Source organism: Mesocricetus auratus, unplaced genomic scaffold, assembly GCF_017639785.1.
Source record: "Mesocricetus auratus isolate SY011 unplaced genomic scaffold, BCM_Maur_2.0 Super-Scaffold_100014, whole genome shotgun sequence".
Taxonomy (NCBI): domain Eukaryota; kingdom Metazoa; phylum Chordata; class Mammalia; order Rodentia; family Cricetidae; genus Mesocricetus; species Mesocricetus auratus.
In genome coordinates this window covers 6018388-6031986 of record NW_024429197.1, presented here as the reverse complement: position 1 = coordinate 6031986, position 13599 = coordinate 6018388, and positions in this window count along the sequence as shown.

Genomic DNA, 13599 nt, shown 5'->3' with positions numbered 1-13599 from the left:
ACCATGACCAAAAGCAACTTGGGGAGTTTATTTGGCTTACATGTCCACATCACTGTTCATCACTGAGGGAAGTCAGGACAGGAACTCAAACAGGGCAGGAACCTGGAGGCAGGAGCTGATGCAGAGGCCATGGAGGGGGGGCTGCTTACTGACTTGCTCCTCACAGTTTGCTCAGCCTGCTTACTTAGTAGAATCCAGGACTACCAGCCCAAGGTGTTCCCACCCACAATGGCTCCCATCAATCACTAAGAAAATGGCCCTCAGACTTATCTACAGCCAAATCCTTGGGAGGCGTTTTCTCGCTTGAGGGTCCCTCCTCTCTTAGGTTGTGTCAAATTGACATAAACCTAGTCAGTACAAGGGTCTTATATAGCTCAGGCTGTCCTCAAATTCTATGTAGCCAAGGATGACCTAGAACTCCTGATCCCCCTGCCTCTACCTCCAGAGTGCTGGGATTACCGATATGTACTGCCATACTTGGGTTTATGGGGTCAAACTCAAGGCCTAATGCATGGCACCAACTGAACTAGAACCCTAGTCCCCAAAGGCCATTTTTCCAGCTCAGATTCTCTATTGACTAGGAGCATGTGTTTGAGATCTGATTTTTTAAAGTTATATTTATTATTTGAGTGTGTGTGCGCACTTGCACGAGTTCCACTGTGTAAGAATGCAAACGAGAAGACAACTTGCAGAAGTCAGTTCTTTCCTAGTGTGTGGGTCTAGCTGGGACTGAACTCAGGTCCTCAGGCTTAGCAGCAAGTGCCTTTACCTGCTGAGCCATCTCATCAGATCCTGATTTTATCTTACATGTTAGGAACAAATGTAAAAGTGTCACAGAGCCCTCTGAATGAATCAAACTACTTGCAGGGCGAGTGTGAAGCCTCAGAACTCTGTAATCTCTAGTTTGACTCTCTGCAGCAGGGGCTGTTCTCAGCTGCTCTTTTCTTGAGAGAGACTCTCATGGAGCCCAGGCTGGCCTAGAACTCTGGAGGTCTGTGATAACAGGTGTGCACCACTGAGCAGGCTCAACATTGTGTCCTTCTTCACATGGACACAACGGACCTTTTTGATGGCCAGTGTTAGAGGCATCCAACAGACAACTAGGCTGTCTCACAGGAGGGAAGGTGGTCCTGCTGGCTGCTCTCCAAAGTCATCTGGACTGGGTGAGGCTTGATGAAGTGACCTTCTCTTCAAATAACTTGAGTGTCTGGGAAAAAAGCTGCTGAGGAGGATGCTCAGATCCCAGTTGATTTAGAATCAGGGTTATCAGCCCCATATGGAAGCTAGCTACCCCCGAAGCCTTGGGTCCTTTGCTCCCCTCTCCAGGCCTGTTTTCTCCAACTGCAGTTTGGATATGTAGCTTTGTTGATCTCTGGGGCCCTGGACTCATGTTTCTGAGTGTGTCCTCTGAGTGTGCCTCTAAAACTGGAACCGAGAGTGACCCACAAAATCACTCTAGTTCCTGCAATCTCCAGCCATCTTGCTGGGCTTCCCATTAGGTGTTTGCACACCCAATTCTGTATGGCTGTAAACTTGAGACCTGGTCCTTATTATTGGCACTCCTGTCTCCCTGGCAACGGGAAGGCCAACAGAACCTCTGACTATAGAATGGGGTCGATTGAGAAAATGCAGAACTCCAAGGCTCCCAAAGTTCCTTTGTGCTTAGCAACAGTGACCTGTTGAAGCCAAGCAAGTTCCTATGGTCAAGCAGAGAGGGTAACAGGCCCAAGTGTCCTCCTCATGGGTTCACAAGGATAGGAGGAAGGGAAAAAAAGGAGGCATCAAGCTCCTGGCTCATTGAGTTCATGAATTCACTACCATCTTTGATTCCTTCTTTGGTTCAGGGCTCAGCAGGCAGCAATCTTAATTCTCTGTCCCTTGCTCCTCTCCTACCCAGAATAAGATGCCCACTTGGTCCGCACCTTGGTTCCCTTCCCCCAGATGGGCAATCACTGGAATAGTTTGTCAGAGTCCATTCTGCTTTAGCATGAGAGACAGAGCTGAGTTTGGAGTGCTCTGCACAGCTGCTCAAAGTCACTGCTTTCCTGACCTGGGTCTGTGCTCATCTGACTCGAAGGCAGAAGAACAGACTACCCCCTGACCTTTCTAGAAATGTTCCCCTCCAAAACAGTCCCGTTTCCTTGAACTGGAATGCAGGACCCTTGACGAGTGCACCACTCAGCATTACCAGTGCCTGGCCCAGTCTGGCTCACAGTAAATCCTTTTTATAATGCTGGTGGACACTGGACCTTGTGGCCAACAGGTGCTCCATAATAATGACACTGCTATCTTCAGAAGTATGACAGAGCCTCACTTGTAGCTGCTCAGTAACTCATACTATTAATGATGTCAACCAATATTCATTAACTCTTAATTATATGCCAATAACTATCTAAAGTGCTTTGGATGTATTTAATTCTTTCAAAAGGAAGATAATTCTTCACAATATTACAAAAAATAAAAAGAGAAACCCTAGTCACATTTTAGTATCTTTTCTTGTTGCTTTGATAAAATGGCAGTAGCCATGCAGGGAAACAGGGCTTATTTTAGCTCACAGTTCAAGGTACAGCCCATCATGGCAGGGAAATCAAAACAGTAGGAGCTTGAAGTAGATGGTCCCACTGAGCCCACAGTGGGGAAGCTGGATGGATGGAGGAAGTGCCACCAGGCTTGCTTTCTCCTTTTTAGACAGTTCAGGGTCCTCTGCCAGGAGAGCGGTCCTGCTTACAGTTACCGGAAACTACTACAAATCATATGAATGAAATCAAAAGAGACTAAGAGTTGACCCCTCCATAATGAAACACAGTAGGTAGTGACAAATCCAACAAGATGAATTTTTTCCTTCCAAGGACATGCCTCCATGCTGTGGAAATAGGTTAAAAATAGTCTTTTTAATCTGTTATTTTTGTTCACGTACTGGACCCAGGGCTTTATGCTAGAAGAGAACTTTGACTCTGAGCTATAGGACAAGTTACAGGCTGGCTTTGAACTCACTATCTTCCTGCCTCAGCTTCCCAAGCATCTGGGATTACTAGCCTGGAACCCACTATGTAGACCAGGTTGCTCCAGAACTCACAGAGATCTATTCCCAAGGGCTGAGATTAAAGGAGTACACCACCATGCTGGAACTTTCCTGTTTAAATGAGATCTGCCTATTAATCTTTCATCTAGTATCTAGCCACTAAACTTACTGGAAAGAGACTGTGTTTTCCTTTAAAGCAACAGAAGTTGGAGGCAGTGGCACATACCCACAGTCACAGGCCAGCCTGGGTTATGAGACCCTTTCTTTAAAACAACCATGAAAAGAAGTGTGCATGTGTCTGAGAGCAAAATATGTTGAGTCCCTAAAATGCAGACATCTCAGGACCTTGACTCAGCTTCACCTAACGTAGGCCTATGTCAGAAGTAAAGGTGAGGCCAGCAGCTGAGGCACCATAGCCCCTTCTTCCATCCATGCGTTCTTCCCAGGCACTACAAAAGGAAATGGCAAGGGCTTGGGCTGACCTCTGAAGCACTAAGTCAATGCACCTGGTTGCACCTAGCCTTTTAATCGTCACACCGACTCTTTAAGGAAAGCACTATTGCCATTTTATGGAACAGGACACTGTGGCACAGCGTCATCAGGTGTAAATAATTTCAACCAAGTGCCTGGAACTCAGTGATCTTCAAAGCCTGCTTAGCATAATGGGAGGGCACTGCGTCTGGAATGGATATGCCATTATCTTCATCTTCATGATTGTGTTGTGAGAGGAGCATATGCAGGAGGTGGGTACACAATGTGTGCCATGTATCATCAGAGGACCCAGTACATAGTGAGTGCTCAGATGAAGTTTGCCCATTGGCTGGGGATTGGATTTTAGCATGTAGTGACAGAAGATCTGCCCTTGATCCAAATTGCTCCCTGGGATGGAAGCCTACTAGTCACAAGTCCCTTCCACAGGCTATTGAACCCAAGTCTTGAGAAAATAAACGTATTTGAGAAGGTCCCCTGCTCCTCCCGGTCATGCTGAAGCCACAGGAGGTCCCCTAAGAGCCGTTCAAGCTGTACACCTGCAGGGTCCATGTAAACAGGAAGCAGTATGCTAGCTGCAGAACAATGCTGTGGCCTGATGTGCTATCTCCCTTGTGTCGCATGGACTGGGTGTCACCACATCTGGGAGTGGTCGAGAAAGTCCTTCATACCTGCTGGGATGTGCCACTGTTTGTGGGGCACTCCCATTGCTTTCTGGGTTTGAATAGGGCCTCAGCTCTGTGTCCTGGCAGGCTTTCTTTTTCCGGAGGGCACGTATGAACAAGTCCCATGGCACATGTGTGTGGGTGAGGGGACAGCTTGTGGGAGTTCTCCCCTATCAAATGGGTGCTGGGGACTGAACTCAGGTTGTCAGGCTTGGTGGTAAACACCGCTACCTGCAGAGCCATCTTGCCAGCCGTGCTGAATAGATTCTAAGAGAAGTCGGGAGGGAAACTAGGCCTCCAAAACACAATGAATTGAACAAATCAAGGGTGATGCTTAACTGGAGGAGGGTTTGGGCTACTTCCGCAAACAATTTCTCCCCTGCCTGCCCCCTTTCTTTCCTTCTTGAGGCAAGTCTCACTATGTATCGCTGACAGGACTGGAACTCAATACATACAATAAGCTGGCACAGAATTTGTCTTGGTCCTCTTGTCTCTGCCTCTTATGTGCTGGGATTAGAAATGTGTAATGCCTGGGGCTGGAAAGATGGCTCAGCAGTTAAGAGCACTGGCTGCTCTTCCAAAGGATCTGGGTTCAATTTCCAGCACCCATATGGCAGCTCACAACTGTCTATAACTCCAGTTCCAGGGGATTCCACACCCTCACATAGGTACACATTCAGGCAAAACACCAATGCACATGAAATAAAAACTCATCAAAAATAAATCACAAAAATGTTTTAAAAATTAAATTTAAAAAAGTGTGTAATACTACACTGTGTATCAGTGCCAGGGTTCTAAACAGAACAGGGTAAATCTGAGACAGGTGCTTTCCAGAATGTAGTAAATGAAAGGGCATTTCCTCAAAAGCCACCATGGATCTTAGATGTGATCTCTGAGGCCCTCATCATTTAATACCACTTGGTATAGGAAAATAATACTGACAAATTTTTACACATTAAAAGTAATTTACAGCTGGGCGTGGGTGGCACATGCCTTTAATCCCAGCACTTGGGAGGCAGAGGCAGTCGGATCTCTGTGAGTTTGAGGCCAGCCTGGTCTACAGAGCAAGTTCCAGGATAGCCTCCAAAACAATACAGAAAAACCCTGTCTCGAAAAACCAAAAAAAAAAAAAAAAAAAGTAATTTGCTATGGGGCCTGTAGATGTTGCTCAGTCAGTAGAGGACTTGCCTAGTGGGCATGAAGTCCTGGGTTTCATCTCTAGCGCTCCAAAGAACTCAGCATGGTGGTATGTGCCTGCAATGTCAGCTCTTGGGACATAGAGACAGGAGGGTTGGGGTCCAACGTCATCCTCAGTGACACAAGGAGTTTGAGAATATCTTGGACTCTCCAAGACCCTGTCTCAAAAAAAAAAGTTCAAGATTGTCTTTTATAAACAAATAGTTTGATATCAGTTCCAGGAGTCTGAAAAAGAAATACTGTTTTGTAATTGCCAATGTATGTGTACCAGATACACATCCTATTCCTGGGCCTTCCAGGCCTTAGGCAACCCATCCTTCATCGCACTCCCCAGACCCATTTTATTCTCCCCTGATTTTTCTGACTACACATGTGACCCCACTCCATCCCAAACTGAACCTATCTCCCTTTTGGGTTGATATCTCCGGGGGCAGGGTGGAGTGGGGGGGAAGGACGGACAGACGGACAACAAAGGTCCTACACTTGCAAGGCTGAGTTGCTCTCGCCATTTTTGGACAACTTTTCACCAGCCTCATGCATAGGACTTCCCCCCTCCCCCCCCACAACCAGGCAGGAATTTCTGGGGAACAATTGAACAAAGCCGGGAACTTGGAGGGAGAAGGCACAGGACATTCCAAAAGGATTTCTCTCAGGCTGCAAAAGACAGCCTGCAAGAACAGTACAGAGAGCTCACGGCCTCGTGAAAGAAAATCATGAAAGAGACGGAAAGTCTCTGCCCAGTAGGAAGGGCAGTGGGGATCAGAGGAAGGAACAAGGGGCCCAGGGGTTAAGACGTCTGTGTCAGAGGAGGTGGGGCTACTTCTCCCTGCCACTTGTGTCCCTGCAGAAGTCTCTACATCTTTCTCTGGCCTCAGATCCGTGGTTCTTAAAAATAGAGGGAGTTACAAGAGTAAACATGGGGATGCACAAAGAGCCATTGCCAGGATGTTTGCTTAGTAACCAAGACCTGCAGACAGGGCGAAGACCGAGCAACAGGAGGGGGTTAATGACTTCTATGGGGTGTCCCTGAGGTATAATATCAAGCAATTAATTGTTGGAGATATTTTGCACATGGGCCAGGGATATAGGTCAGTTGGCAGAGTGCTTGCCTAGCCGGTACAAAGCTCCAAGCTTGACCCCCTTCCCCAGCACTGCATGAACAGGCATGGTGGCATAGGCCTGTAATTCTAGTACCTGGGAGATGGGGGCAGGAGGATCTAAAATTCAGGGTCATGCTTGGCTAGGTAGTGAATTTGGAGCCAGTCTTTGATACAAGAGACCCTGTCGCAAAAGGGAGGAGAGAGAAAGAAGGAGAGAGGTCACATGGAAAGGCAGAGAGAGTGCTATCCGAAGTTACCAGCTCACAAATTGCCGGTGATTCCCTTCTGACCCAAGAAGCTTTATCCCAAGCTAGGGATGCCAGTAGACATGGACAAGGCCCACAGCGCTGGGAGAGAAAGATGGAGAGATGGCTATAGCTCATGCCAAAATATAAACATAAATATAAATATAAATCTCTGTGCTGTTCCAACATGGAGAAGGATTGCAGAGGGCTGGGCTAAACAGGACGTTCAGTGTCATTGTTGATTGATGCTTCAGAGCAAGAGCTTCTTGTCTCAGAATGGTAATAAACAGTTTGGGGGCTGGCACTGGTCCACAGATCCATTTGTAAGTAGCCTTGATCTTTACCGACACATAGAACTGTGTTTATGAAAAGAGTGTTAAGTGAGAAAAGCAAGACATGGAGCCATCCGTCCTTACTGACACACGTACAGTGACGGGCAATGCCTGCTCTGCCTGGAGGAGAAGGGGCAAGGTCATTGGTGGCCGTCCAACTGGTGGTGGCCTGCACAGAAGCCTTCTAGGCTAAAGCTGGGCCTTGTGGGTGGGAATGTAAGGGGGTGGATAGGGCCCCCAAGAATTCCAGCTTCACTAAAGAGGTTTGGGGGATGGGGACCACAGTGACAGATTGAAATGATAAAGACCATTTTATGGTCAGCTCAACAGCCGGATTCTGGAGTAGCATTCATAAGACATGTCCTAAACAACACATGCCCTGTGAAATGTTAAAAGTTTTTCCCACACTAGGAGGTGGTGGCACTTGGGAGGCAGAGGCAAGGGGATCATAAGGCCAACTTGGTCTACAGAGTGAGTTCCAGGACAGCCAGAGCTACAGAGAAATCCGGTCTTGCCGGGCGGTGGTGGCTCACGCCTTTAATCCCAGCACTCGGGAGGCAGAGGCAGGCGGATCTCTGTGAGTTCGAGGCCGGGCTGGACTGACAGCCTCCAAAACAATACAAAGAAACCCTGTCTCGTAAAACCAAAAAAAAAGAGAAATCCGGTCTTGAAAAAAAACACCCCCCCCAAAAAAAACAAAAACAAAAGTTTTTTCCACAAAACAAGTAGGGTCTGTCCACAAAAATACTGAGGAAGGACAGATTAAACAGTTCAACTCACTCAAGACTTGCGTAGATACTTTCCCAGGAGATGGTCACAATGTGGGAAAGGATGTAAAGTTTCTGGGTAGGTGACCTGGCTTAGCAGGTAACGATGCCTGCTGCCACCAAGCCCGACAACCTGAAGTCTATCTCTGGGACCCATAAGGCGAAAGGAGAGAACTGACTCATGAAAGTTGTCCTTCGACCTCCACACACAGCGTGTGCCACGCCCCCACAATAAAAATGTAGTAATAATAGAAAAAGGTCAGATATCTCAAAATGTTTTGCACAGAGAACTCTCTTTTCCTTGTGGCATCTGTGTGGGAGGGCAGGAGACCCCATGGGCTGTGGTGTGGGATCCCTGCCAGGAGCCTAGGACTCTGGCTGGACTGAAGTAAGAAAGTGGTGGGTATGGTGAAGACATGGGGGGGAGGGGGAGCTGGGGGGTGGGGGTGGGTAGGGACAGCCAGCAAGTCTAAAGCCATGGCCAAAGGAATCACATTCTAACTGAGCTGGGAAGAGCCCTCAGCCTGGACAGAGAAGAGATCTTCACTGGCTAAAAGGACAAGTTCTGGAATCACACCAAATCATGGCTCTCACTTTTACTGACTGAACACTCTCTCAGCAAGCCACCTCAGCCTCTGGGCCTCAGTGTTCCCATCTGGGAAGGGGGAATAGTACATGTAATTGGAGTTGAGGATTTTGTCTTAGTTGGTAGTATGCTTGCCACCCAGGCTTCAGGATGCCCCCTCCACAAGTGTGGTGGTTATACCTGTAATCCCAGCACTTGGGAGGTAGAAGGAAGAGGATCAAGAATTCAAGGTCATCCTTAGCTACACACTGAACCTGAGATCTGTCAGTGCTACCTGAGACCCTGTCTCAAAAGCACAATTGTGAGCGGGGTACGGCCTAGCATTCAGGTGGCCAAGGTGAGGCCAGCCTGGTCTGTCTAGGGAGGTCTAGGCCAGCCAAGGATAAATAGTGAGACCCTGTCTCATAAAACCAAAACCAAAACTACACTTGTCTACTTCTCAGGACCTTGTCAGATCAAACAAGACTCCGGCTGACTGAACAGTGGGAGGGATTTATCTCTGCTTGAGGCATATACCAGAACCTGGCCTGGTGATGTGGATCCGCAATACCTGGTACTCTGGAATCTGGGGGGGGGGCAATCTCAATACTTGCCTTGGCTGCTCAAGGCCTGCTTGGACAATTTAGTGAGACCCCAATGTCAAAAAACAAAACGAAGACTAAAGACATAGCTCAGTAGTAGAGAACTTGCTTAGTATGTGTGAGGGCTAGGTTTGATTCCCAGAACTAGGGAAAAGGAAAAGAAGGGGCATATTTGGCTAGGCATGGTGACACGAGCCTTTAATCCCAGCACTTGGGAGACAGGGACAGGAAAGATCTCTGAGTTCGAGGCCAGCATTGTTTACAGAGAGAGTTCCAAGACAGCCAGAACTGTTACACAGAGAAACCCCATCTTGAAAAGTCAAAACCAAAACAAACAAACAAACAAAAGAAGAACATTCAAATCACAAGCCAGGCTCAAAGCAATTTGCTCTTTCACCAGAGTGAAAATGACAATGGCCTCACCGGGCACTGTGTTCCTCTTGGAGTATGCCAGTGGAAAGAAGGCCGAACAAGAATGGTGTGCCGTTAGCCAGGCGGTGGTGGCGCACGCCTTTAATCCCAGCACTGGGGAGGCAGAGGCAGGCGGATTTCTGCGAGTTCAAGGCCAGCCTGGTCTAAGGAGTGAGTTCCAGGGCAGCCTCCAAAACAATACAGAGAAACCCTGTCTTGAAAAACTGAAAAAAAAAATGGTGCACCATTGCTGTTTGCGAGGCCTCGTGACAGCAAATCATACCGAGATGATCTCAGTGGTCGAGATGTTTAGGCAGAGAAACATGGAACTATGGGAAAGCTAGGAACCACACCCTCTACCAGAAGCTGGGGAAGGCTTCTGTCAAGGTGGGTGCCTGTCAGGTGACAAAAGACGGGAAAGATGAGCAAGACTTAAGTCTTGACAGCCACCCCACCTTCCCTGCCTCCTCAGATGGAGTCTTTTCCTCCTCCTCTTCAGCCCCCTCCACCAATCCCAGCTCTTTCACATCCGTTTCTGGTTCCAGACCAAGCCAAGGACATATCCTGTCTCGGCCCGTTTCCCCACACAAGCGATGGAAACCATTGGCCGCAGGTACCGCTTTCGTTACTCCAAGAATGTAGTGCACAGCTTGCTCATACAGTGTTATCAAAAAGCATCCCCTCGGGGCAGACGTTACCGAACCTAACTGTTCACTTGGGAACATACCTTTGCGATGAGAACAGCCTGCCCAACTGTCCAGTGCAGCACTGAATGATTAACAACAGAAGAAAGAGTACCTAAGATGGGTGAGAGGCTCTGAGGCAGGGAAAAGATTTGGAATCAATTGGAAACCAGGAGAAGAAGCTATTCCAACCGCTTTTGGAGGAGCAAACCATAACTGAAGCCACCGTTCCAAAAGTTCCCAGCTCCCATTCCTCAAGTCAGGGAGTTAGCCTATACCTGCCTTCCCAAACTCTCATGGTCCCTCCTTCCCCACAGAACCTTGTTGAGCTGTTTCTGTCTTAAAGATGCTGACAAGCACGCTAAGCTGTGAGTACGTACGGTGTAGTTATAGGCACCTCTGAGACTCTGAAAGCCCAGTTCCTCTTCTAAGCCACACAAGGAGACCACAGTCTGGCCCTAGACGGAACAACTTGAGAATATTTACTAAAGATACTGAGGACTGCATGCTATAAACCAGCCAGCCAAACCCCTTCGTGGAAAGGAGAGGATGCAGAATAAATAGGTAGATGACTGATCCCCAGACGGGTGGGGTTTCTTTGGGGTATGTTCTGGACAAGCTCTATTTTCGTGGTGTCAGCTGGTTCCCTCCAGGCCCCAGTCAGCTTTCCCAGCTCTTTCCTCAAACCCTTTCAGGAAGCAAGAAAAGCCTATAGGCCTGGGCTCATCTTGACCAGACATCTACAAAGACATGCTTGTTCCCCTGACTGAAAAGGGCCTGAGGTAAGGAAAGGATACTGGGGCAGCTCATGCCATGAGATTTGTCACGGATGCTGACCCCTCCACACACAGGCAAGGCCTTGGAAAAACCCTGCCACCGAGCTGGTCTACTGCCAACTCTGAAGTCAGCCTTCTTCATCAGACAGGGAGTTCCCTCCCACATAGCACCAGGATGTCTTCCCACATCTGGCTGGAGATCCTTGGGTAGGGGCTGCACCTCACCATCAGATGGAGAGCCACACAATGGACACAGGGGCTGCTCCACCACCAGACTGAAGTTTTCAGACAGTAACCTTGCTTTCTCCTCATTAGGTTGAGAGAGAGCTGAGCATGGTTACACAGGAGGAGGAAGGATGTGAGTTCAAGGCTGGTTTTGAGCTACATGTCAAAAAAACAAAGTATTAAAAGAGTGACCCACTCACACGCCTTTAATCCCAGCACTTGGGAGGCAGAAGCAGGCAGATGTCTGTGATTTCAAGGCCAGCCTGGTCTACAGAGTGAGTTCTAGGACAGGTTCCAACGCTACACAGAGAAACCCTGTCTGGGGGGGCGGTACAGAGTGACCATCTCCTATTCAGTGTTCAGTGTTAGCTATACGTCTCCTCCTCTTCCTCCTTCTCCCCCTCCCCTGTCTCTTTTCTTCTTTTGGGGCAAGGTCTTATGTAGTTCAAGCTAGTCTTGAATTTATGGCGGTCCTTCCATCTCAGCTCTCAAGAAGTTCTGGGATTATAGGAAAATACCACTAGCTTATCAGGTGCTGGGGATGAAATCTAGACCTTCCCAGATGCTAGGCAGGCATTCTGTCAGCTGAACTACCTCCTCAGCTTTTGAAATACTTTTAAAATGTTTATTTTATTCTTAAGTAATGCATGTGTGTACTCTGGGGGCATATACACAAGCGCAGCGCTCTCCTCAGAGACATCATAGCCCCTGGCTCTGTAGCTACGGGTTCTTGTGAGCTGCCTAGTATGGGTGCTGAACAAAGTGGTGCATGCTTTAACGGGTGAGCCGTCTTTCCAGCCTGAATTAAATTTGTTTATTTATGTGTGTGTATGTGTGTGGTTTTTTTTGGGGGGGTCATTCATGCTGAAGCACACATAGCATACATAGCATATATGTGGAGGTCAGAGAGTAAGTTGATTCTCTTCTTCCATCACGAATGTCCCAGAGATGGGGATCTGACCCAAGTAGTCAGGCTTGGTGACAAGCACCCTTACTCACTGAGCCATTTCTCTGGCCTGGCATTTCTTTCTTTTCCTCTCTCCCCTTTTCCCTCCCTCCCTCTCTCTCTCCCTCCCTCCCTCCCTCCCCCCTCCCTCCCTCTCTCTCTCTCTCTCTCTCTCACACACACACACACACACACACACACATACACACACACTTTAGTCTTCACTGTGAGGAAAGTCAGGATCACCCTTGCTTTCTACACAAAACTGACACAGGAGACTGAGTGACTTGTTCAGGTCTGCCCTGCTAGATGGTGGAGGCAGGGTTGTGTCCTCCTTTGTCTCCTTCATCAGAACAGGGACCACTAGGGGCCACGACTGTGCGGGCATGCCTTCTCTGTCTGTCCCACGCCCTGCCAGGAGCAGACACAGACCTTATTAGGTGCTGTGGCTGGAGTCTGGGCCGAGGCCAGGGCGTTGGCAGGCCCACTTGGGTGTTCTTTCTACTCTTAACGCTCTGAGTTGGGGCCCCCATAGTTATGCCCACAGGGCAGAGAAGAGCTCAGTCTTTTGGAGATGGGGTCTCTATGGAACAAGAGTCAGGATGTCAGTGTTTTCTCAGGTCCCTAAGTGTTTGGCCCCTATCACAGGGAACATGCTTTCCGGACAGGGCTGGCGCCATCCAGTGAACTGGGCATTTCCTTCTGTCCACAGCCCACCTCACTCCTGGCTGCAAAGCCGGCCAGGAGTCTCTGGAACCTAGCAACTCTCAGGAAACAATGGAAACTTGGGTTTGTATTCTCCTCCCTCTATCATTACTCAAAGGGCTTTCCTCAAAGTTACACACACACACACACACACACACACACACACTCCAGTTATTTTTCTCTCCACCCATTAGCCTGGGGCTGCCTGGAAATTTTCAGTCAGAAAAGGGGCCTTGGGTAGGTGGTAGAAACATCCCCAGGCTCTAGGCTTGTGTGTCTGCCCATGGGCTGCAGCAGAAGTGGAATGATGACCATGATTTACCAAGAACACCTGAGTGTTCTGGTCTGTAGCAGAGCCTGTCTGTATGAACCTGGGCATAAGAACTGGTGTGTCTCTGGGAATGGTCTATGTGAATCAGAGCGAGTCTATGAATGATTCCAATTGTCTTGTGGTATAGGGGTAGGAGGGCCATCTTGTTCAGTATCAAGCACCCACTCAAGGTCTGGGACGAATGTACGAGAAAATGTAGATTATACAGGCTGATGAGTGTGTGAAAAAGCACATAAGCCCTAGTGTAAAATATGTGAAGAACCTGTGTGGGAAAACATATATGTATGGCTTGCCACCAAGCTTGATTACCTACCTGGGTTGGATCCCCTGAACCTACATGGTAGGAGATCATCAATTCCCAAAACTCCTCGGACCTCCGTATGTGTACTATGACATGTATGCAGGCACACACACACACACACACACACACACACACACATACTTGTGTACATGTACGCAAAACAAACATTTAATAAATAAAAGATGCTTGGTAGCTTATTGGGACACTTGAGTCTGGAGAAACATAAAAACTGTAAAT